Genomic DNA, 22,047 nt, shown 5'->3' with positions numbered 1-22,047 from the left:
TTTTTAAAAATAATTACCTCAAAGTACTGCTAATATAGAAGCTTATTACAATTTAACCAGTGCTTTGAAAGAACCAACTTTTTATTGTTAAAGTTAGTTCAAATAAGAGATAGTTAATAGAAAATATCTGCTGACTGCAAGTTCTCCTTACCCTAGTAGACAGAAACATTAAGGTCACAGTGACAAGATTATTCTTTCCATGAATTGCTCAGCTTTACATACCAAAGGCAATCAGTAGTAAATAAAGCATAACTCTGAATCACCTCAATAAATACCAAGTCAGTAGATAGCAAATAAACAGCAATTGTAAAAAAAAAAAAAAAAGAAAAAAAAAAGCAATAGCAAAAGGAAAAACACTCGAACTACAAAGCCATCTTAGTTAAAAGTTTTCTTTTGTCTCATCCTTAGATGAACTATCAACACCATTTTTAGTAAGAACATACAATGATTCAAGTCATAGCATTTCTACTGTCTCTAGTGAATGCAGAAAGTTGATACATGTCATAAAAGATGCAGGAAACCTCGAATGTGACTGTATGGAGAGAACAGTAATGAAAGTTTTCCTTCAAGTCTTAAGAGTTTTCATTTGCAGAACCCTTTGTGACAGGCTATATTTGGCGTGAATTGTCTAGATAGCTTGTATTTGTCTGGATGTCAAATAACATACCCTGATTTTGCAACAAACTGCTTCACAAATTAATTATAGTTTGCTGGAAACGTAACATTTACAAATAAGGCACAATTAAATGGACAATTCTCACAGTCTAGGTGGGCTTCTCACTCATAGGCAAACATAGCATTTTAAAGGCAGCAAATGCTTTTCCAAAGCTTGCCACATTTTCCAGGCAGTGCAAAAAATGTATCCTGAAGGTCAAATACAAAAAAATACTTTACTGGAGATTTTCATTATGTGTTACTTTCAATCAAATTCTGAATATTTGCACAGGCAGCATTCTACTAGTGTTAAATAACAACGTGTAAAGTTAACAACAACAAAAACCAACATACAAGATGGTACTACTGAGCTCAATTAGAAAGTAATCACCATAGATCTTTTTTTTTTTCTCCTGTCCATCAAATTTACCTCAATGGATTCATCTAAAGCATGCCAGGTAGGACTTAACTAAAAGAAATTTACTTCACTGGGAAGTGCTTATTAAACTGAGACAACGCCAGAAATGCTTACCCAGAGCTTTCTTGTGAAAGATGATAAACTTTTTAAAAACATGGGCCTACAGTCTAGGTGCTCAGGTTTCAAGAAAAAAATAAATCACATGCAAGAGAGAGTTTATGCATAGTTCTGGGATTGTTGCATTTCAGGTCATCTCAGCACACACACATCTTTTACCAGATCAGCACCCAGCTTACACAAAGAACAACAGTCTTACTCAAGAATGAATAAGAAGTTTGTCACACAAAATATTAAGGGAAAACATATTGCTCAAGTATATCTAAAGAAGTACATTCATTTAATAATAGAAACATCCAAGTCATAGAGCGGAAAATCATTCTGAATTTATGGCCAAACACCACTAACTATATAATTCAATAGGCTGCCATATACCCCTCTATCCCATCTCACAACATGCTGTTGGACCTTCATCCAAACTCTCACCTTCCTTTGATATTGTTGCTGCCCTTTTACCTACAGTTGTCTGTAATTTTTATGAAGATACAACCTTGTCTTTAAATGATAATGAGCTAAACAGCCAAGGTTTGAAAGATTTGTACTTCCATGAATCTTTGAGCTAAGAAGCATATGCAAAGTCCTACATAAGACTGACCAAGCAATGAGGCTTTGAAAATCCTGGTATTTTAGAAGTGGTCTATGAGTTGTTTCAATATACAGCTATTAAATATTTTGTCAATCAGGTTTTTCCTAAAGGAAGAAAACAACACCAAAAATCAAAAACTCACTCACAAAATAATTTTTATTATTTTCTTGTCCTTTAATACTACACCTATTAGAGAGACATTACCATTCCCCATTATTGAGTGGTTTAATTAATCAGGTCTGGTCTAAAAAACAACAAATTATAAATCAGTGGAATGGTTTCATTAGTAGGCTCCATAATTGTATCATCTGTGATATTTAAAAATTTCAGTTGCTCAACATCTGATGTTTTAGATTTGAATCTTTATCCCTAAATAGATTTTAATCATTTTTACCCTCTTTTACCGAACTCAACTTCATATATACAACTTCTTCATGTGACTAATGCATAATTTAGCTATTCTACCACTTGTGCATTCATAGGAAGTAACTGATGTCCTTATTTAGCAAGATAGCTGGTTCTGGCCAATTTCACCAACGCTACAATCTGTATTAGTCTTACCTTATAGCACTATGTGAGGTTTCCAGCTCCAAATACAACAGTCACTCATAAAGAGCAAAACCAAAGTGAATGAGGAACTTAGGACTACTTCACAGGGCATCTAATAGCATTATATTCCTTTAATTCCCTGTCTGCTGAACATAATTGTGAATTTTACACATCAGTCAAATAGACATGGAACTTACACCCAGGAAAAAACAACAACAACAAAACATCATTTCACTGCTCTGTAGCAAATAACAGGAAAACAGGAAAACAAACAGTTTACTGCCTGCTAAAAAACTAATACTTAAAAAAAATAAAATAAAATCAAGATGACACAGTAGATCTGTAGCCAAAACTTAGTACAGTGGCTTAGTATAAGACCATAGCTAATCACTTTTGATTGAATCTGTGGCTGTCTTGACTGTTTCTCAATAGAAGTTTGGATGATGGTTTTTGTTTGTTTGTTTTTTCTCTTGAAAACAGTGAAAAAGTGAAGCAGTAATCAGAATATAAATGGTTCATTTATTTAAGTGAAACTTGAGATTACTTGTTCAGAAGAACAATACTTCTATTTTTTTTTTTTTTTTTTTAATGTTAACTTAAGTCAGCATATCAAGAGAAAAAAAAACAAAGAAGCAACCAACAAACACATTTTTAGCTGTTGAACAACGGACAATCCAAGCAAGTAACATCCCAAGAGGAAAATGCACAAATAAAAAGAATTGTGGAATGTTTGAGCTAAAATATTTTCTAAGCTGGAGTTGACTGTACTAACTTGGATAGGAAGACTTAGGAAAAAACTAACTGGGATCAAAAAGCCATGGCTTGCTACTTTTATTTTTATTTTAAAGAAAGAGGTTTTTTGAATGGGGCCAACCATTGCACAAAACTGGGTTGTGCAGTATAGCTTAGCCCAGCTACTTACATCAAAAATGCAGTACAGAATACATCTTAGAACAGAATTAATTTGAAGAGATAAATTGCCTATAGCTGGCGCAAGCATATATCTTCACTGGAATATTATCTTGACTGGTAATGGTAGAATTTGCCTTATTGTGTCTGATCATAATTCTACTAATTATCTTGACTTTTATAGAATAAATTCATGAACGTTCAGAACTACAAGACCTAGAATTTTTTTTCCCTGAAGAAATAGGAAAGAAAATAATCTTCTTATGCTAGTAGATGCAGAAAACAAAGTTTTGGGAGCAGTATATGCTTTAGACAATTTATTTAGATAGAGAATGAAATAAACTAAGAATAAACTAAGATCAAAGACACATAAATACTACATCTACATGTTATCTCTACAGTATTTTTCCTTCCAGAGTAACTCTGATCTTTTCAGCATTACCAGACTCGACTTTGGGTCAAAGAAGGACCTTGTAACCAAAGACACAGGAGAACTCTACTTTCTAGGTACATGCAGAGCCTCTATTTAAAGTCTCATGTGAAAAGTTTCTATAGAAACATGAAGGGCTTAAACAAACAATGCTAAAAAGCTGAACCCAGAGGCCCATGCAAGAAAACCATTTATCCATCCTAATTGCTCCTAAATTATCTCATGAGAACCTCTATCATGCTTCAACATGCATGCATATTATGCATATTACTTATTACTTATGCATATTATTATGCATAACAATGCTATCAAGGCATTCAACTGCCTTAATATATTATACCTTACATTGGCATATTTTTATCTTTGAAAACAAATAAAAGAAACAATGATTAAAAAAAAACCAACAACAATAACAAAAAGGAAAACCACAAACATACTGACAACTGTTAAAAACATGGCTGAGCAAGGACCTGCAGCTTAAACTGAGGGAAAAGAGGGAAATGCACAGAAAGTGGAAGCAGGGTTGTGCAGTTTGTGCAGGCTGGGAGTAATACAGGGCTGTTGTTCGTGTGTGTAGAGATAGGATTAGGAAAGCCAAGGCACAAATAGAGCTGCACTTGGCGAGGGATGTGAAAAATAACAAGAAGGGATTCTACAGGTACATAGGCAGGAGAAGTCAGATCAAGGAGAGTGGTCCCCCCCATTGGAAGGTAACGGGGAGCTGGCTTCCTCAGACAAGGGGGAATGGTCTTAAACTTAGAAAGGGAAGGTTTAGGTTAGATATCAGGAGGAAGTTTTTCACACAGAGGGTGGTGAGGCACTGGAACGGGTTGCCCAAGGAGGCTGTGGATGCCCCATCCCTGCAGGCATTCAAGGCCAGGCTGGATGTGGCTCTGGGCAGCCTGGGCTGCTGGTTGGTGGCACACAGCAGGGGGTTGGAACTGGATGAGCACCGTGGGCCTTTTCAACCCAGGCCATTCTGTGATTCTATGATTTAACAGGTCCTTAACTGATCCCAAAGCTAGTAAATTGAAAATTAATTCTGATCTTCTTGGCATATACTATCTCCTAAGTGATGTATATGAGTTTTTTAAAAAAGCTGTTTGTCCTATATATAGTTATGTTTCAAATTGTTACTCACTAAAAGAGCAAGTATTTTTGGTTCCTTCTGAAAGTCATATTTCCATAGTGATGCCAAGCTGACAAAAATATGCAGTACTTCATGATAACTGAAAATTAACTCAATAGCACAGATACTGCTCCTGGTTACTACTTACTTAAAACTCAGCCCAGAAATTATTTTACTTGTGCAAAAGTCAGTTTTTCCTGAAATTTTAAATATATATATACATTCCATACATCTCCAGTTTTCATAATTGTAACTGCAAGACTTTTCAGAATATTTTGAGGCCTTAAAAAAAGAGAAAAAAAAAGTCTGCCTTGCCCATAATCTTAAAGCTTCAATAGCTTATTTCCCAGGAACTCAAATAAATGAAATTCATTTTACTGGACCACCTGCCCCACACACAATTTGTGGTATCTGTTTTTCTGCAGGCTGCATCTACCCTGCTATATAAAGGAGAACCAGGGAGTAAATTCAAGCATTCACTCTTCCTAACTTTCATTTTGAAGGAGATACCTCCAAGCAATGCAGATATGAGGCAGACTGCTTGATGGCAATACAGATGTACTCACAGATGGAATAATTCTATCTTCATCACACAGCAGGTTAGAAATGCAGTATCTACTACCTATGCAGCATCTATTCTGTGTCCAGGAATTATCAGAGGAGTCTGACTTCCCATCCTAAGGCTTCCTCACTGTGAAAGTTAAAATCCTCTTTTTTTTTTTTCTTTTTTCCCTGAAACGTAGCTTCTAACTGACCTATGCAGCCTACATAACTGCAATCTACATACTGCATCTGCACATCATTACATATTGTAATCTACACATTGTCAGCCTAACAATGACTGAAAAACAGGAGGCAGTTGTGCTTTTAAAAACTTACAGGAATATCTGTCACATTCTACCTGTTAAAAATGAACATCTGCTAAAAGGGTCACCATTCCTGATGCAGTATTTCTCTGTATCTGTTTCCCCAAATGATCATATTCTGCTGACAGTTATGGCTTTGCACAAACTCTCTTCGAGCTACACCAAGGATGAAAGTAGTTACGCTGAGCAGAGGTTATATCTCAGAAGAAAGGTAGAAGGCAACTCACCTCTGTCATTTACTCTGTGCTGCACTTTCAATGTGCTGGGAAGGCCGGGTTGCTTCTCTGTCATACCTGTTTAATGGAAAGCCTTTTCCTTGCACAGAATCTTTTTGTTTTCTTGACAATAGTTTTAGAAATACAGATTCCTTCATTTTACTCCTTCTGATATTTCATTAGGGCTCTCTGTCTGTTAAAATAACCTTTCAACTGGAATTTCATTATGCAAATTTAGTAACATTTCCTTTTTGTTACATCAGGGACCTAGCAGAACTTTGAAGCAAAGCAGCATGCCAATCCTTAACAAATAAAAGGCTCTGAAAAAGAATCAAGGAGCACTGATTTCTCTCTGAGTTTGCAGAGCTACAATAATAGGACATACCACAGCTCCCAGTTCCAAAGACAATTATTCATACCATCTATGAACAATTCTCACAAATGTTATGGAGTTTGGGGTATGTTTGTCTTTATAAAGAATTCATGACATGCCTCCTTTCAATCATCTCACATCCACCCACACTGACATTTCACAAACCGAACTTATCCATGATACCTCTCAGCACAAGGCTTTTTCTACACGTTTGTTCAGGTCAGCACACAAACGTTCTCACTCTCCAGTCTTAAAAATATATAAAATAATGAAATAAAATTCCACAAACACCCACAGCATTGTACAAAAGACTATTCAAGGTCAAGATTGAGGAAAAAGGCCTTTATCCTCTTTAGTTCACTCGTGTGTGTGTGCAGTACCTTCTTTGTGTGTTGTCTTTGCTATCAGAACATTGCAATTCTTGCAACTCCTTTGTCCTTAAGATAAGAAGTTCAAGGAGAAACCAAATGACAAATATTGAACAGTTTTGTCTTCTTCCCATTGTAAAAATATTTTTTCAACAAAAAGTTATAGAAAACTAAACACAGTCTTCTGTTTCTGGAGAAAACCCTCAATGTATCTTATTTATGCCAATAATTACATCATTATTTATTCTTCTGTACTTATTCAAAATATTTAAGTTTTTTGTTGCTGTTGCTATTTTTTTTTTTTTACGCTCATTTTTTTCCTTAATGATCTGCTAATCTTAATCAGTTATTGCATTCCCTAGAGTTGGCTGTATGTTTTGAAGTAATCAAAACAGTTGAACAGTGCTTCTTCTACTTGTGAAGCAGCAGGTGTGCTTTTCACTGTAACGGACCTCAATGCCTTACATCTCTAAAACTGCAGAAATCTTTTTATGGTACTGTGTGTCTCAGCTGAAGACTGGTAGAAGATTGATATTTATGGGAAAGAATGCTGCAAAATCATTAAAAAAAAAAAAAAAAAAACAGGTATACAGTGTAGAACTTCATACAATATAAGGGCAGAAAATACAAACTCACATTTACTGGTTCACCAAGAGAATTCTATGATGTTCCGTAAGTAATAAACATTATTCTGTGATTCACAGATCTTTTCTGGGGAAGTAAAGTCACTTGTTCATAGCTTGCTAGCATGCCAAGGCACCAGTTGTATGAAAATAAATTTATTTCTGACCAAATAGCAGAAATGAACTATCCTGCCTGAATGAAGTGAGGATCCATGACGACAGTTCAGAAAAAAAGTCCTCAGCTCAGTTTCTGAGTTTTATTAATATACCTCCTCAGTGCTGTGCGGACTCTTTCATGAGAATAGATCTCAAAAACCTATGGAAAAGGATGCTCAGGATAGTTTTCAGAGGCTTTTCATTTATTTTTAATCTTTGTTCCTAAGTATGGAGCCGATGCCAATAAAATGATCAGGAGAATTTTATTTTATTTTAAGAAAAAAGTAGTCACTTTTATGCCTGTATTGCTCTCAGGTATGGCTGAAATGTTTCATCTCAAACTCCCCAAAAATGTCAGCTTCAGGCAATTCATCTCAAGTTAAAAATATCAGCCTAAGGACTGAACTAAAATAAAGCAACTGGAAACGTCAGTAAAGCTGAACTATGGGTGACACTGTCAGTTCCCCATGCCATACAGGGTATGAAATATGTGTGTGGTAAATGGTGGGATCTGTGATCTGGATATACTTCTTAATGATACCCACCACTTCATAAATGTCAGATACGTGATATGAATTCCTATTCACATTATCATTTCCACACAGAATCCTGAATAATCACTATAATCAGTTCTTAGCAACTGTGACCATGGTAAGGGATATGCATCTACTTCCATGACTCTCTCACCAGAATAAACTTAGGAGACAAGAAGACAGGACTGAAGAAACAGAGAATCTTCAGAAAGATTCTGCAATTCAATAATGACTTGTGACGTACTCTAGTAAAACCCCGAACTACATGTTAATTAAAAACTACCAAATCTACTGAAGGAAGTAAAGCTGTTTACATGCATAACTGTTTAGAATGAGTATGGTATTGTTCTCACAACAATATGATTTAATGGAATACAGTAGAAAACTGTATGATTTTTGAATTGCACAGGATAACTCCCTGCCCCCACAAAAACAAGCAACACCAAGAAAACCACAGCAGCACACAAATAAAATGTATTGGTTCACAACACGAGGGTAAATAAATTGACCCTATTTAGTTATCAGAGAGTTTCAGTTAGAGAATATAATCAGATTTTTAAAAGAATTAGTATGTACTTTGGAAAAAGGCACTTCTAATGCATTCAGAGGAGATACTGCTCACATTCCTTTGCTAAATATCAGCACAAATAGTACAGGCTGCAGAATGACTGTTGCTGCTGAAAAAAGATCTCTAGAAGGGGTCATACAGGGAACAGGCACCAAATTTCATTTAAGGACAAAAATATAGCTGCAGCACAGGAGACACAGAAGCAAACTACTACAATGAATGCAAATCGAGGTCCCACAAAACAGGACACTCGTAAGCACACATTTGACTTATTATTGAAAAACCTTCCCAAGTGGCACACAATGCCTGTATTTTAGACTTCTATTCTCAGTATTTTATAGTAGTGTTTATTACTTTGCCTTATAAATGAAGGAATGAATTAATAGACTAACTTACTACTTCTGATAGTAGGTCAGAATGAAGGTAAAGCCCTCTCCATTGTTCAGAACAAACAAAACAACAAAACAATTAAATTGAAACTGACTTTATGGGATCAATTTATTAATATAGATGTTTAAATTTCCATAAAATGGCAATGTTCTGATCTTTCTACTATTGAAAAGAAGGTTTCTACTGAAGCCTGAAGTAGACTAGAATTAGTATCTCCCTCTTGACTATCTAGTTGAGGAAGCGGAGAGACAGAATAACAAAATCCACAAAACAGGATTTATATGAAATTCTGGAATAGAGTTATTGTTCCTGACAGTGGAGCACCACATAGAAGGCTTTGACTAGGGGCAATAATTGTGAAAATTTTATCTTCTAGTATACTAAATTCTCTAACAAGATATCAAATAACAGTTGAAAACATTGCTGGTAAGACCATTTCAAGACAGATTTTATGATGGTATAGACTAAAGAGAACAAAAAGTGCTTCACAGCACATCTGACTTTTGGTACCACAATCTAGGTGAGACTGAAAAGTGCCTATCTCCATATGACTGCATTTTATTGTGTAAAGACCAAACAAAACTTACAAAGAAGGAGAAAACTCAGCTTTTGTTTTCTAACAGGACAAAGAAAACATCACACAAACACCCCAAGTAAGAAAGGCCCCAGTGTATTTGTTTTAGTATCTAGGGCTCGTAACACCATGGTATAAAAGTTAAGAATCCTGTCTCATCTCAGGTTACAAAAAATTCCCAGGAAACCTCTCTTGAATATGGTAACAGCTTCAACAGTAATAAACGTGTTTATTCAGGTAACCACCTGAAGATTTAGCCCAAAATACTGTTACCCTTCCAACCAAATCATCTTGCATGAGTTCCAGAAAGCACAGCAAGCAGATTACCACCTCTCAACTTCAGCGACACAGAAAACGTTTCCTAAACTTTTCACTGAACCTCTGATTTCCTAGAAGTCAAACTGATCATCTAGTCAAGACAGCCATTCCCATCAAAGACATCTTGCAAAGCATCTACATTTTCACAAAATTAATATGTGCTCAATGCTAATATCACACATACACCAGAACAACCTCTTCCAAACAATATCAACAGAGGAAAGATTAGAGAAAGAATCTTATTCTAATAAATGAAATAAACAAGGCATTTATTTAGTTTTTCTGTTCCACAAGAAAGTAACCTCATGCTTTTCTATCACAGACAAGTTTTTTTGCTTAAAAAAAAAAAAAACACTCAAGCATCAGACTGTGCTCCTATGGCCTACTGTGCCTTTTTCACGGACCACCTAATTTACTCCTTTCCAGTCATCTTCTTGTTTGTTTGCTTGCTTTGTAGTTAGTATTCTATGTGAAAAATAATTTTATAAGTTGCTAACAAGAGGTCAAACAACAGAGGAAAATGATGCTAATAAAACAGCATCGGGACATGGATAGAAGGGTAGGATCCAACTTTACCTTTCAGTATGATGCCCACTGAAGGATGCCTACCTGTGCTAAGCTATAGCCAAGTCTTCAGCTCCAAAGTCTGGAAGACATACCCTGAATATATTTCCTTCTCACTCTTCTGTCCAACAAGGAAAAGTAGAAAACAGTCAGAAAATACTGCAGCTTTTCCAGTATTCTCATGTGATTCCTGTTTTCAAGTGCTGATGGTGACATCTCCTTAAAACAAATCAGTATTGCAAATGATTGAAAATTATTAGTGTATTAAACAAGGAAGACAAAATAGTTTTTCAATAAATAATACGTTTTGCATACGTGTGACACAAGACTGTATCATGTAAGCATTGACTTTGATGCTATACCAGCAATTAATTTTCTGCCTAATCCTTCAAAAATTATTTACGTGAATAATCCATTCACTTGACATTAACTAAACAAAACTGTACACAATTGAAAACTGTTGTCCTTATGCTCCTCTGAGAAACAGCACTCCCTGTTTTTCTGCACCAGTCTGTTCTTCATGATTTTCCAAGGTTGACAGATCAAATCCTCTCCACTGGCTTCATAAAAGAAAGTTAAACTAGAAGAGGTTTGCTAACCTACACAAGCTGAAACGCTAGCTTTTCCCTTTACTATGATGCATTATGTCTAGATAGATGTGAAAATATTAATTCTTTGGCATTTGATTTCAATCTATACTTGTGGAAAGTAAATAACTAAACTCAGCCATATTTGACTAGGTTTTAAAAAACTACTGAAAGAACTGTTCATCCTGAAAACATAAAAGGCTTAAAACACTATTAAAAAAAAAAAAAAAAAAAGAAGAAGTAGAATCATTTTATGTATGGTTTTGAACTTGATTTAGATGACATGAATGAATGAATTGAGAATCAAGTAATTTTGAACTAGAAAGTACTAACATCTGCACACCTTGCTGCAACTAGCAAAGAAGTACAGGCAAGACAACCCTCCCCATGCAAAGACTTACAGATATGCTTTGTTTTAAGATGTGGAAACAATTTTGACTGATAGAAGTATGTATGTCAGCTTAAGCAGTGGTGTTTGCAAGAACTGTATCATTAGATGCTTAATTTAGTCTCTCTGAAATGAAGAGAGAATTTATTTTCATACTATCCATATCTCTTCTGGCTGAACTCTGAGCATAAGATTCTCAAATGAAAATCTTACCTGAAATATCTGTGCATTTATCTATTAACAATAAAAACAACCTCACCAGAGGAAGGATACGGATGTATTGACAGAATAATTAAGAGAAAAAGATTAGACCAAAATGATCTTGGCTTACTTTGCTCAACAGTAGGAAATCTTCAGGAAGAGAGAAAAGAAGAGAAAGGAAAGAATTGTGTTCACTAGAAAGACACCAGAAGGAAAAAGGCGACATGGAAGGGGAGTGCTGCAACCAAGTAGGCGGGAGCTGTCTATAAATAAGTTTAAAAGAAGTCTTCTACACATCAAAGGAGTGTGGATCTAGAAAAGATTCCTAGTGGGAGGAAAAATATTTATTTAAAGATTTTATTTTTATTTTTTTTAATGAAATGGTGTCGGGCACTATTAGCATCTCCAATAAAGGTTTGGATTCGATGGTCCAGATTTTTCATAATACTGTATTCCAGTTCTGCTTCTAGCTTCACAGTCCCTTCCCTTTGCCCGTCTCATGCAGGTTTCCTTTGTTTAGGCAAGAAGGTGGTGTCTGATATGAAGACACTCCATTACAACAGAGACAGGGTATCAAAGCTGGATTTAAATAAACACATGTCAAGCTGTGACAGACATGATTCAATAAAGCATTAAATTCACCAGTTTAAGACTGACAATTGTCTTTGAATTCCACTATTCCCACTCATTTAGGGGTTTAGAGTAGGAGGAATGAACACACAGTGGAGCTTCATTGCTGTCTACTTTCCATTTAGATTTCCACCTCCCATTGGGAAAGAACAGAAGAATAAAGACTTCTAATTTTGGAGAAAGAGAATAGCAAAATCTTGTTTCTTTTTTTTTTTTAAAAAAAAAACAGCATTCTCCACTCTATCACCAAACATAAAGGATATTTCCCAGAAGATACAGAGCCCCAAAAGATAAGAATGAAATCTGCATTTTCATAAGAAATACATAATTAAATTTTCCCTAAGTTGTATCGCACAACAGAATAAAAATGTGTGTGAGTGTCAGTGGCTTGCTCTGGTACAAGGATACAAAACTGAACTTTGTAATATGAAAAAAAATTGATGAACTCGATTCTGCCTTTATTCCTACTACTTCTGTAAATGACCAGAACCATTTAATAATATTTTTCATTAATATATGTTTTAAATGCATTGTTCTATGTTTTAAATTTTTCATTTATTACTATGAAAGTGATTTTAAACTAAGAATTGGAGGCATTAAAAAAATCTACTTTGTATCGAAAAGAATATCAAATCATTGATCTGTAGACAGGGAGAAATTAAACATGGAAACCACTTCTCATTCAAAATGAAATAACTTAGCAACAACTTTATGAAAGTTCATAAAAGAAACATTAAAAATTTAGACATAAAATCAACTTCTGTCTTGGCTGTATATTCTCCAAAAGTAACATTTTCAGATCACCACAATTATAAGAATTTATCAGGATACAGACTTAACTTCATGAGTTGGATGCCATAGTCCTTGTGGGTCCCTTCTTACTCGGGATATGCTGTGATGCTATGATTAATCTGGCATATTTTACCTCCATTAAACAATAGTCAATTGAAAACTGTCACTTAACTGCAAAATATTTGTATCTGTGTAATTATATTTTTAACTGCATTTTGAATCATTCCACATATAGCATAGTCTATAAGGAAAACTAAGAACAAGTTCTGGGCTCCCTCGTTCAAGAAACACAGGGAACTACTGGAAGCAGTCCATAAGAAGGCTACAAACATTTAATATGTGATTTAGAAAAGTGTCAAGAGTACCACAGACATGGATGAACAGGCTCCTACAGCACAGGTTCAGAAACGTCGTTAATTACTAAAACCACACAGAACCTACAAAAAATACGTTTTCTTTTATATTCAATCATTTCAATTCAGTTCTTACACCTGTATACATGCTGACAAAACAATTTCCATTATGCTTGATAATTTGAGAGGAAATCTTAAAATAATTCAGTACAGGATCTTTAAGAATAACGGTGTTTGTAAGGGGTCCTGGTAGTTCATCTACTTCAACCTTCTGCTCAGACTGTAGTTAGCTTTATAATCGCAGTGCTGCTCCAGGTCTGAACTACTCAGATCCTCTAAAGATGGAGAATATTTAACACCTCCCAGCATTCTGTTGCACTATTCTATAGCCCTAATCAAATATAGAACCTCTTATCTTCCAATTTGTCTTCTATCTTTCGTCCTCCCAGACCACGCATGACTTCCATCATGCTAGGCTGCATAAAAGTACAAAGCAGATATTATTTTCCAACACTGATATAGTAGTCAGCCTGAGGTGAAATATTTCAGAGGAAGATACAGGAAAATGAGATTTCATTTGAAGTTGTCGATTCTTACAAGCAATTTTTTACAATGAAATTCTAATGAAAAATAGTAAAAGTAAACATCCCACTGCTCTCTTTATTATATTTCCATTTCCATCTCTCTTGTATACTTTTCTAGCTTTACATACCTCTCAATGAAAGAAAAATAAATGGGAGGAGAATAAAAATTAGAAATAAAAATAAATTGAAATATCTGAAAAGTTTAGAATGTGCATTTGGAAAAACAAAAAAGAAAAAGAAGACATATACAATGTCAGATCATTTTTTGTATCTTCAATGTTGTTTCAACCCTACAACAGCCTAAACTTTTCACCACTAAGTTTGCTGAAAAGAAAACAATGCATGTTCCATACAAGTAACAAAGCCACTGTCTTACCTAAAAAATTTCTTGCATCTAGAGAATTGCCTACAACTTTTACAACCCTGGCTGCTTCATTAGGTCAGAAGTACAGAGGACGAAATCTCTGGAACAATTATCCCACCCACCTTGATCCCTAGCAAAGAAAACCAAAGCAGAAAGAAAGTCAGAAAACATAGGAAATAACTGCAATATATGACACTACCTCATTTCTTGTTCTGTTAGCTATGACAGATACTTGGACAGAATATTCTGTTAATTGAACAGATTTATCATGGAATAATTTCTAGGCAAAGGCTAACATTTTCAAATGTCAGTACCCAAAAACCAGGCTTCAAAATCCATCTCCAGACACACAACTAAACAAGACACAATTTTCAACTGTAAATCTGTGTAATTTTCACTTCCCAGTGAAAATGGCTTCCCGGTAAGAGAATCTTTATCTTGTGTGTACATATATATATTTATATATATATATACACACATAGCAATGAGTTCTGAGACCTCAGTTCCTGAGGGAGGGATTCCACAAGAACCCTTAGTCTCCAGATAAATACCGACTTGACCATACACATCATAGAATCATAGAATCACCAAGGTTGGAAAAGATCTCAAAGACCATCCAGTCCAACCAACCACCTGTCACCAATATTTCCCAATAGACCATATATAGCATCTTCTGGAGGCAGGTGTCCCTGCCTGTGGCAAGGGGATTGGAACTTGATCCGTGGAGGTCATTTCCAACCCGAGCCATTGTATGATTCTTTGATATACACATTTCTTGAATACCTCCAGGGTCGGTCCATGGTCGGAACTCCATCACTTCCCTGGGCAGCCTGCTCCAGCACCTGACCACACTTTTGTAGAAGTATTTTCTCATGTCCAACCTAAATTTCTCCTGGTGCAACTTGAGACCATTTCCTGCTAGTTAGATGGGAGAAGAGGCCAACCCTCACCTCACCACAACCCCCCTTCAGCTAGTTGTAGAGAGCCATAAAGTCACCCTGAGCCTTCTCTTCTCCAGGCAATCCCAGTTCTCTCAACTACTACCTGAACCTGTTCAAATCCCTTTGTAGGGCCTTGCTACCCCCAGTTAGATCGACACTTCCTACCAGGTTGGTGGAACCTGCAACTTAGTGAGGGTGAACTCAGTGCCCTCATCCAGGTCATCCATAAAGATATGGAAGAGGACAGGCCCCAGTACCCTGGGGAGAACCACTTGTGCCCAGTTGCCAGCAGGACCACTTATAAAATGGCATAAAACTAGTTGAGAGTTACTTACTATTCTGTGCTTCACAGGTGAGAAAACAATAAATGGCTAAGGATTACTGAGAAATAAATATATTAAAGAGATTAACAGAAAGTTACATTTTATGGAGAGTGGCTAATGTATTAGGGAAAGTAGGCTTGGCATATATAAAAAAGTCATTTGTTTCAAACCATCTGTTCTTATACAAAGAGCTAAGGGGATAAAGTTGCTCTTCCTTATTTCTCCTAGATAAAAAAGACATTCTTGCTTCTATATTTTATCTCCACAAAATGCTTGGATTCAGGTACTGTTAGAAATGGAATACCAATGGTCTTGAAATTTATATAATTTATATTCTATTTGTATACAATAATGTTCCAGACAATGACATTAAAGCACATTTTAGCAGACATGCATAAATTCTTACTTGTGCAATTACTCTCTCTCATTCCCTTTTGTAGATCACAAATTTAGAAGTAAGCAGCTGGCTGACAAATCTTTCCTCTGCTGATTCTTTTCTTGTTAGCTTTTTTTGTAAATCTCCCAAGAGTTTCCTTAGCTGTACCATGTGATATTTCACTACAGCTATTTTCTGCTCTTGCAGCAAAACCTAGTATTTCATAGTAAACAAATAGTGTTAACACTTGTGTTGCTTAATGTTTTGTCAGTTTGCTCAGCAAGTGTGAAGAAAATGCAAACACTTCCAAGCCTTTTTTCATGCTGTCAGACTTCACTAAGTCGAGGAGATCTCCCAAATGGATGCTCCTGTATGCTGCATTTAGATCATTTGCTGAAAAAATTAAGAGCTGAAACTCATGTGGCTCTTAACACAGGCAATACCTGGTTGGAAAAAAAACTTTTATTCCACCTGGAACAAGTGTAAGGTTTTCTTCACAAGAAGTTCACAGTGCATGGATACATTTCTTCGTTACAGTAGGCTGTATTTCCTAAAACAGCTTGAATTCCTTGCATTTCTGTGAATGGCAACTGATATATTCCTATGCACAATTTCCTACACACATTTATTTTATATACTTAAATAAAAATCCACACACTACCTTCCCAAGTAGATATTATTTTCAAAACCTCATTTTTTTCATCAATGTTTATATAATTGTATCAAACAGTGAAATAGTGTTTTATGGGAGATGGGGTGACAAGCTATATCAGAATTAAATGTTCTACAAAATATGGGTTGGGTTTTTTTTTCTTTTCCATTTGTGTCTGTTCACATGTTATTCCCAAAGCAAGAAAGAGGTAGCTGTGTCAGACAAACTGGTAATAAGACAACCGCTCTCCAACTGCAGTAAGTTACATTAACTTCACTAAGTGTGGGTGACATTAGGAAACAATTGATATACACAATTCTTACTGTGCAGACGGACTCAGTTTTAAGTATTTACGTGAAGTACTTAAATAATTCTGATGCTCACTTTCCCTTTGACTTCAAAAGGTGTTTTAAACCTGTAAAACATAAAGGTGAAATGTATTTAACAGGTATCCAAAGGTTTTTGATGTGGTCTGTGTTATTTACGCTGGCCTCTAGCTACTAATCCAGAAGGTAACAGATAACATAGATCACATCTGTAAGCCCCATGCAGAAGTCTTCAGATGCTCCATTCTGTCTCAAATGGCAGGAGAGACTTATTTTTAAGCAATTGAATTGAGGCTGTAAAAACAATCTGATACAGCTCTTATGTTCTACCTCATCTAAAGCAGTAAACGAGATGCAAGACAGCACACTGCTGAGGTCTGAAGGAGTGCTCTTTTGGGGATACGCAGTGTGAATGGCTGTGTGGTTTTGGGGCCTTGGGGCTTTTGGTTGGTTGTCTGATTTCCTAAAACTTTTGCTGAAAGTCACTTTAAAACATTTTGCTTCAAAATGTTACAACAGCATTCAACACAATACAGTCAAGACAACGGCTGACTGCTTTGGCATGGTTATATCAGAAGAAGGGGATGGGGTTAATTTTTTTTTTTTTTAACTAGATGCTTGATTTACTTATAAATCACTGAAATTTTAAGAAGCTAAAAGTATTTAAGCTGCCTGTCTTTTATTAACATGGTTAAAATTTCAGTTAAAGAAACAAATTCATAACATATCACACCCGTTTTTACATTTTGTCCTTTAACACGTACAGGTAAGCAGGGAAGCGAGCAGCAGAGTGCTGGAGGATTCACCACCCAGTGCTACTTTACTGGGCTGCCAGTGGGAGGAGAGGGTGGAGAGTTAAACAGGCTGTTGTTGAGATCAGTTAGCAACTCAACACTGTTCTAACTGTACCAAACAGGTGAAAGACGTGAAAAAAAGGAAGGTGAAAAAGAAAGTTAAGCCAGTTGATCTTAGGCTGCAACAGGGACGTGACTAGAAAGTTAAGGAAGGACCTTCTCATATGAACCATCTAATCCCAGATGAGGGATTTATTACTAGCATTGCTATGTTACATATATGTACAGATCGTATTAACAAGAACAACAACAAATTAGATACCTCCTTTGCTGTTTTGAACTGTGGAGCAACACGTATTATAATCACATGGGCCCATTAATCTAAAAACCAGGAGTGAAGATCATCAGGAATTTTTACTCACATGAGTATTACAGCCAAGCATCCCTTCCTGACAAACAAGAACAGGCCTAGCAGAAATGCTCCGTTTAGCTCACATTTGGCATTTTTTTTAATGTAACAAACATTAAGAAAAGGCTGATCTTTGAACATCTCTCATCCTAGAAACTTCACTTTTCAAACACTATGGTAGCATCCCCAGGAACGCCTTATACATGACCGTGTTTTATACAACAATCTATTTCTGGTTCAAGAAGTTTATTATTTACCTCAGGAGAAATTAATTTCAAACGGAGGGCAACATACAAGCTCTTTATAGGACAAGAAAAGAAATGGAAAGAACAAAATCTGATAGAAATAACTAAAACACTAAACAAACCAAACAGATGCAACATGTTCTTAAACAAAAAAAAATCTCCTAATCATTAATTCTTCTTAGAATGCTTAATTTCCTCTCACACAGCACTTATTTTAACGACACACTACATTTTATTTCTTGAAATATATTAAAAAAAATTATCCCGACAGCATCCTTGACTTAATGATGGCCATCCCAGAAGTACAAAATACAGAAAATAAGGAAGGACGAAATGAAATCAAGGCACCAAAATGCATAGGTGAGGTAAGCACTAATTCAGTACATACACTGAAGACTTGTGCCAAATTCTCCATCTTCATTGATATTTCATACCATTACTGTGACTTAGTGACAGATTTCTTTTCCCCAAGGAAATAATTCCAAAGCCAAGAACCAACTGCTATACCTGCAACTCACATAAAACCCTTCAAGCACATAGAACAAGTGAGGACTTAGTGGGGAAGGCTTGTAGCTCCTGAAGATTTAGTATGCAGAGAGCATTCAGCAGCTTCTGATGCCACCCAAAGTTTTCAAACATCTATTCAAGCTTCTTAACAGTTAGAAAAATTTGGGGGGGAAGGAGGGGAAGAGGGGAGAAGGAGGGAGGATGAAAGTACACACAGAGTTCTTGTAATTAAAACACACGTTTTCCCATTTATAATAAATTGCTACAACAGGAACTGCCAAGTCATAAGAGTTATTTTGGTATGCATAATTTTTTTTTAATTTATTTATTCTTTTATATATAAAGACTAAGAGAATCAACACAAAAATATGAATGCACAGGCAAGTTTAATTTCTAGTTTCCTGCTGGACTTTTGGTTTGTATGTTTTTGTTCCATTTCAAAATGGTTTTTAAACAGATTTGGACATCCCTTTACATAACACTGTCAGTTTGAACCTGATTTATTTGTCCAATGAAGTACGTTTTATCAGAACATTCATTACCCTTTTTGAGCAGAGTGGAGTCAAGGATCAGAAAGCAATTTTCCTTCTTTCCTGTTCTCAAAAGTATGTGTTTGTTTGTTTTTTGGTTTTTGGTCTTTTTTTTATAGTGAGGTTAAGCATCACTTTTTCAAATTCCTTGTACTTGATGTGCCATCTGTCGATGAGTCAAGCCTGTTATGCTGGAACTCTGAATACAATAATGGTCCCTCACTGCAAAACTTTTAGAAGTTCCTATAGAGTAATTTGAAATAGGCTCACCCTCTACTTATAGATGTCATGGCTACATCCATTGATACAAGGTGCTGACTTCGTACATTGACTCTTCAAATATTTATAGTTCTACCATGATTGCACTGCAAAACTGCTTTTTTGTTTGTTTGGTTGGTTGGTTTTTGTTTTTTGATTTTTGTGGTTTTTTTGTTTGTTTGTTTTCCCCAAAGATTGAAGTTTCTACATTAACACTTACGGAATGGAATTTCTTTGCATTTTAGTTACATCTGCTCTGCATTTCACTAGGTGTTATGTCTATATATGTACTGCAAAAGAAATTAAAAAGTGTAACTTTGGTGCCAAAAATCTAAGCATGTGCAGGACGTTACTGTTTTTGACATACAGCAGATGGAGTGCTTTAAAAAGGGCAGCTCAGCCTTTGCAGCCACGTGTAATGGATGCATGTCCAACCTCTAGATAGAAACAATTCTATGAAGTAAATGTTTAGTCTGCCTTTCTGCTTTTCATTGAACGTTACTTTGAGCAGCTGCTTTCTAGTTTATGTAAAACTACTGCTGATAATTGAGGGAAGTGCTTTGTCATTAGCATCTAAATCTTGACTCACATTTTCTATTACAGCTCAACTTATCTCTTTCCTTAACATACGCGAGTTCATTATGGAAAAAGATGTATAGTGTTCACAGGGACAGAGAAGAAAAGCAGGAATATGACACCCCTTGTAGTGATTACAACCTTATTCATGGTTTTTATCCTTTCTAAAAGCTCTTACATCTTTTGCTACTTCAGTTAAAGCACAGAAAAACTGTGAAGAAAACCGGAAGGCTTAAGGAAAATGCTCAAGCATGGGAATCTGTTGTGGAACTTTGGATGGGGAAGGGGACAGAACAAGATTTGCCAATCTCCCAAGGTACTGATTTCATTGTTGCAGCTTAATTTCCAAGTACCAGAATATACATACAACCTTACCACTGCAAGGTATTCCACAGTCAGGAGGTAAACACCTCTCTGACTTGTGTGGAGGACTTGTCAGTGTGGAAGGCTGCTCCCTTGACACAGAGAACATCCTGTCCTCATTTACTTTCACAGCTACTATAAGAGCCAAACAATAATCCACTTCCAAACATTTATTTCCTAAAAGCTTTTTCTGAAGTGTTCAGGTTAATATATTTTGTCAGCTGCACAGAAAGTGAGAATGCAGGTATATTACTGTTTCAGCACAGCTCAGACGAATCCTTTTTAACTTCATTCTGTGACCATTCCCATTTCCTGTGCTTTAGTTCACACCATGGTGTGGTCTCACTGATCGTAAACTGGATTTGGTCCAGATGAAACTCAATGGAAGACATGCTGCAGAAGCTCACACCACATTCCAGCTGCAGAGGGGCAGGCAACAGCCGATGGAGCTGGGCTGAACTGAAACTGCTGCAACACAGGCATAATGGGACTGTCAGGTCCCTGGCACCAGCTGCTCTATTCTACAGATGCACTCCTATTTATCTAGCAGCTAACATCGATGTAGCTCCACCGCCTGCCAACTGCATGCTAAGCACCACTACTAGTATTTCTTGCATATGCTCATTCTTTCTTTTTGTCTGTCTCACAAAATCAGGCAGAGCAGTTGCTACTAAATAGCACAAGTTCTCTCTCTTCAGCGCCTAAGCAATCTGTCTCCATGATCTTCATAGCCTTCATGAGCCCAAAGATTTGGAAAATAAAGCAATCAACTAAGCCCAGCTAAATCACATTGCACGGAACAAAGGTGAGACAAAACTCTGGCTGGATTCACAATTCTGAAATATAACACTGTGCTTATAATACTGACTTCTGGAAAAATAAATGTTTCTCTCAACTGACGATTTTTGCTCTTTTTTTTTTTTTTTTCCAATAAATAGTACAGAGTTACTGTAGATGCTTGTTCAGATAGAGAAGAATGAAGGAAAATTAAGAGGTATTGAACATCAAAACATTGCTTTCGCTAAGCAGCAGGATGTTTAGATCCTTGCTGAAAGCTTATCTGAACTACCAGATCCTCCTTGACTCTGCAAAATCATGCAATACATTTTTAAGCAGGTAAAATATTAGGCACTTCAGCTGCCAGGAATATCTCATCAGTAATGAAAGCATCAGGAGGGAAGTTCTTCCATCATTAAAGGACCTTCGGATACCAATGCAAGAAGTATGGGGAAACGTGTGTGGCCACAGGGCCACGATCTCATTGTGATCATGGAGCCACGATGGGGCAGCTCACAAGACTGGAATGTTGTCAAGGCTGTGGCCTTTTTACAATGACAGACCAACAAGACAAGGCAGTGGAGTTCTCTTTATGTGAGAAAGCAACTGGAACGTAGCGAGTTCTGCCTGGGGATGTACAACAAATGAATGGAGAGCTTATAGGTGAGAATTAAGGGACAATCGAATATGGGTGACACTGTTGTGGGTGTTTACTACATCCTGCCTGATCA

The 22,047-nt window shown here is 36.2% G+C and overlaps 2 long non-coding RNA genes across 4 annotated transcripts in view; one reads left to right on the top strand and one right to left on the bottom strand.

The window, feature by feature from the left end:
• Positions 1-12,227, top strand: part of LOC116237910 (uncharacterized) — a 183,741-nt gene extending 171,514 nt beyond the window's left edge. Inside the window, exon 11 of the long non-coding RNA XR_016466573.1 lies at positions 11,659-12,227. This is a non-coding gene — a long non-coding RNA (uncharacterized LOC116237910). The remainder of the gene's footprint in view (positions 1-11,658) is intronic.
• Positions 1-22,047, bottom strand: part of LOC116237842 (uncharacterized) — a 305,216-nt gene that overhangs the window by 5,132 nt on the left and 278,037 nt on the right. The gene's annotated exons all lie outside the window — the stretch shown is intronic.

The sequence above is a fragment of the Phasianus colchicus genome, chromosome 5 (genome assembly GCF_987193195.1).
Source record: "Phasianus colchicus chromosome 5, bPhaCol1.hap1.1, whole genome shotgun sequence".
In the NCBI taxonomy this organism is placed as follows: Eukaryota; Metazoa; Chordata; class Aves; order Galliformes; family Phasianidae; genus Phasianus; species Phasianus colchicus.
This window is presented reverse-complemented; position numbering and strand designations above follow the sequence as displayed.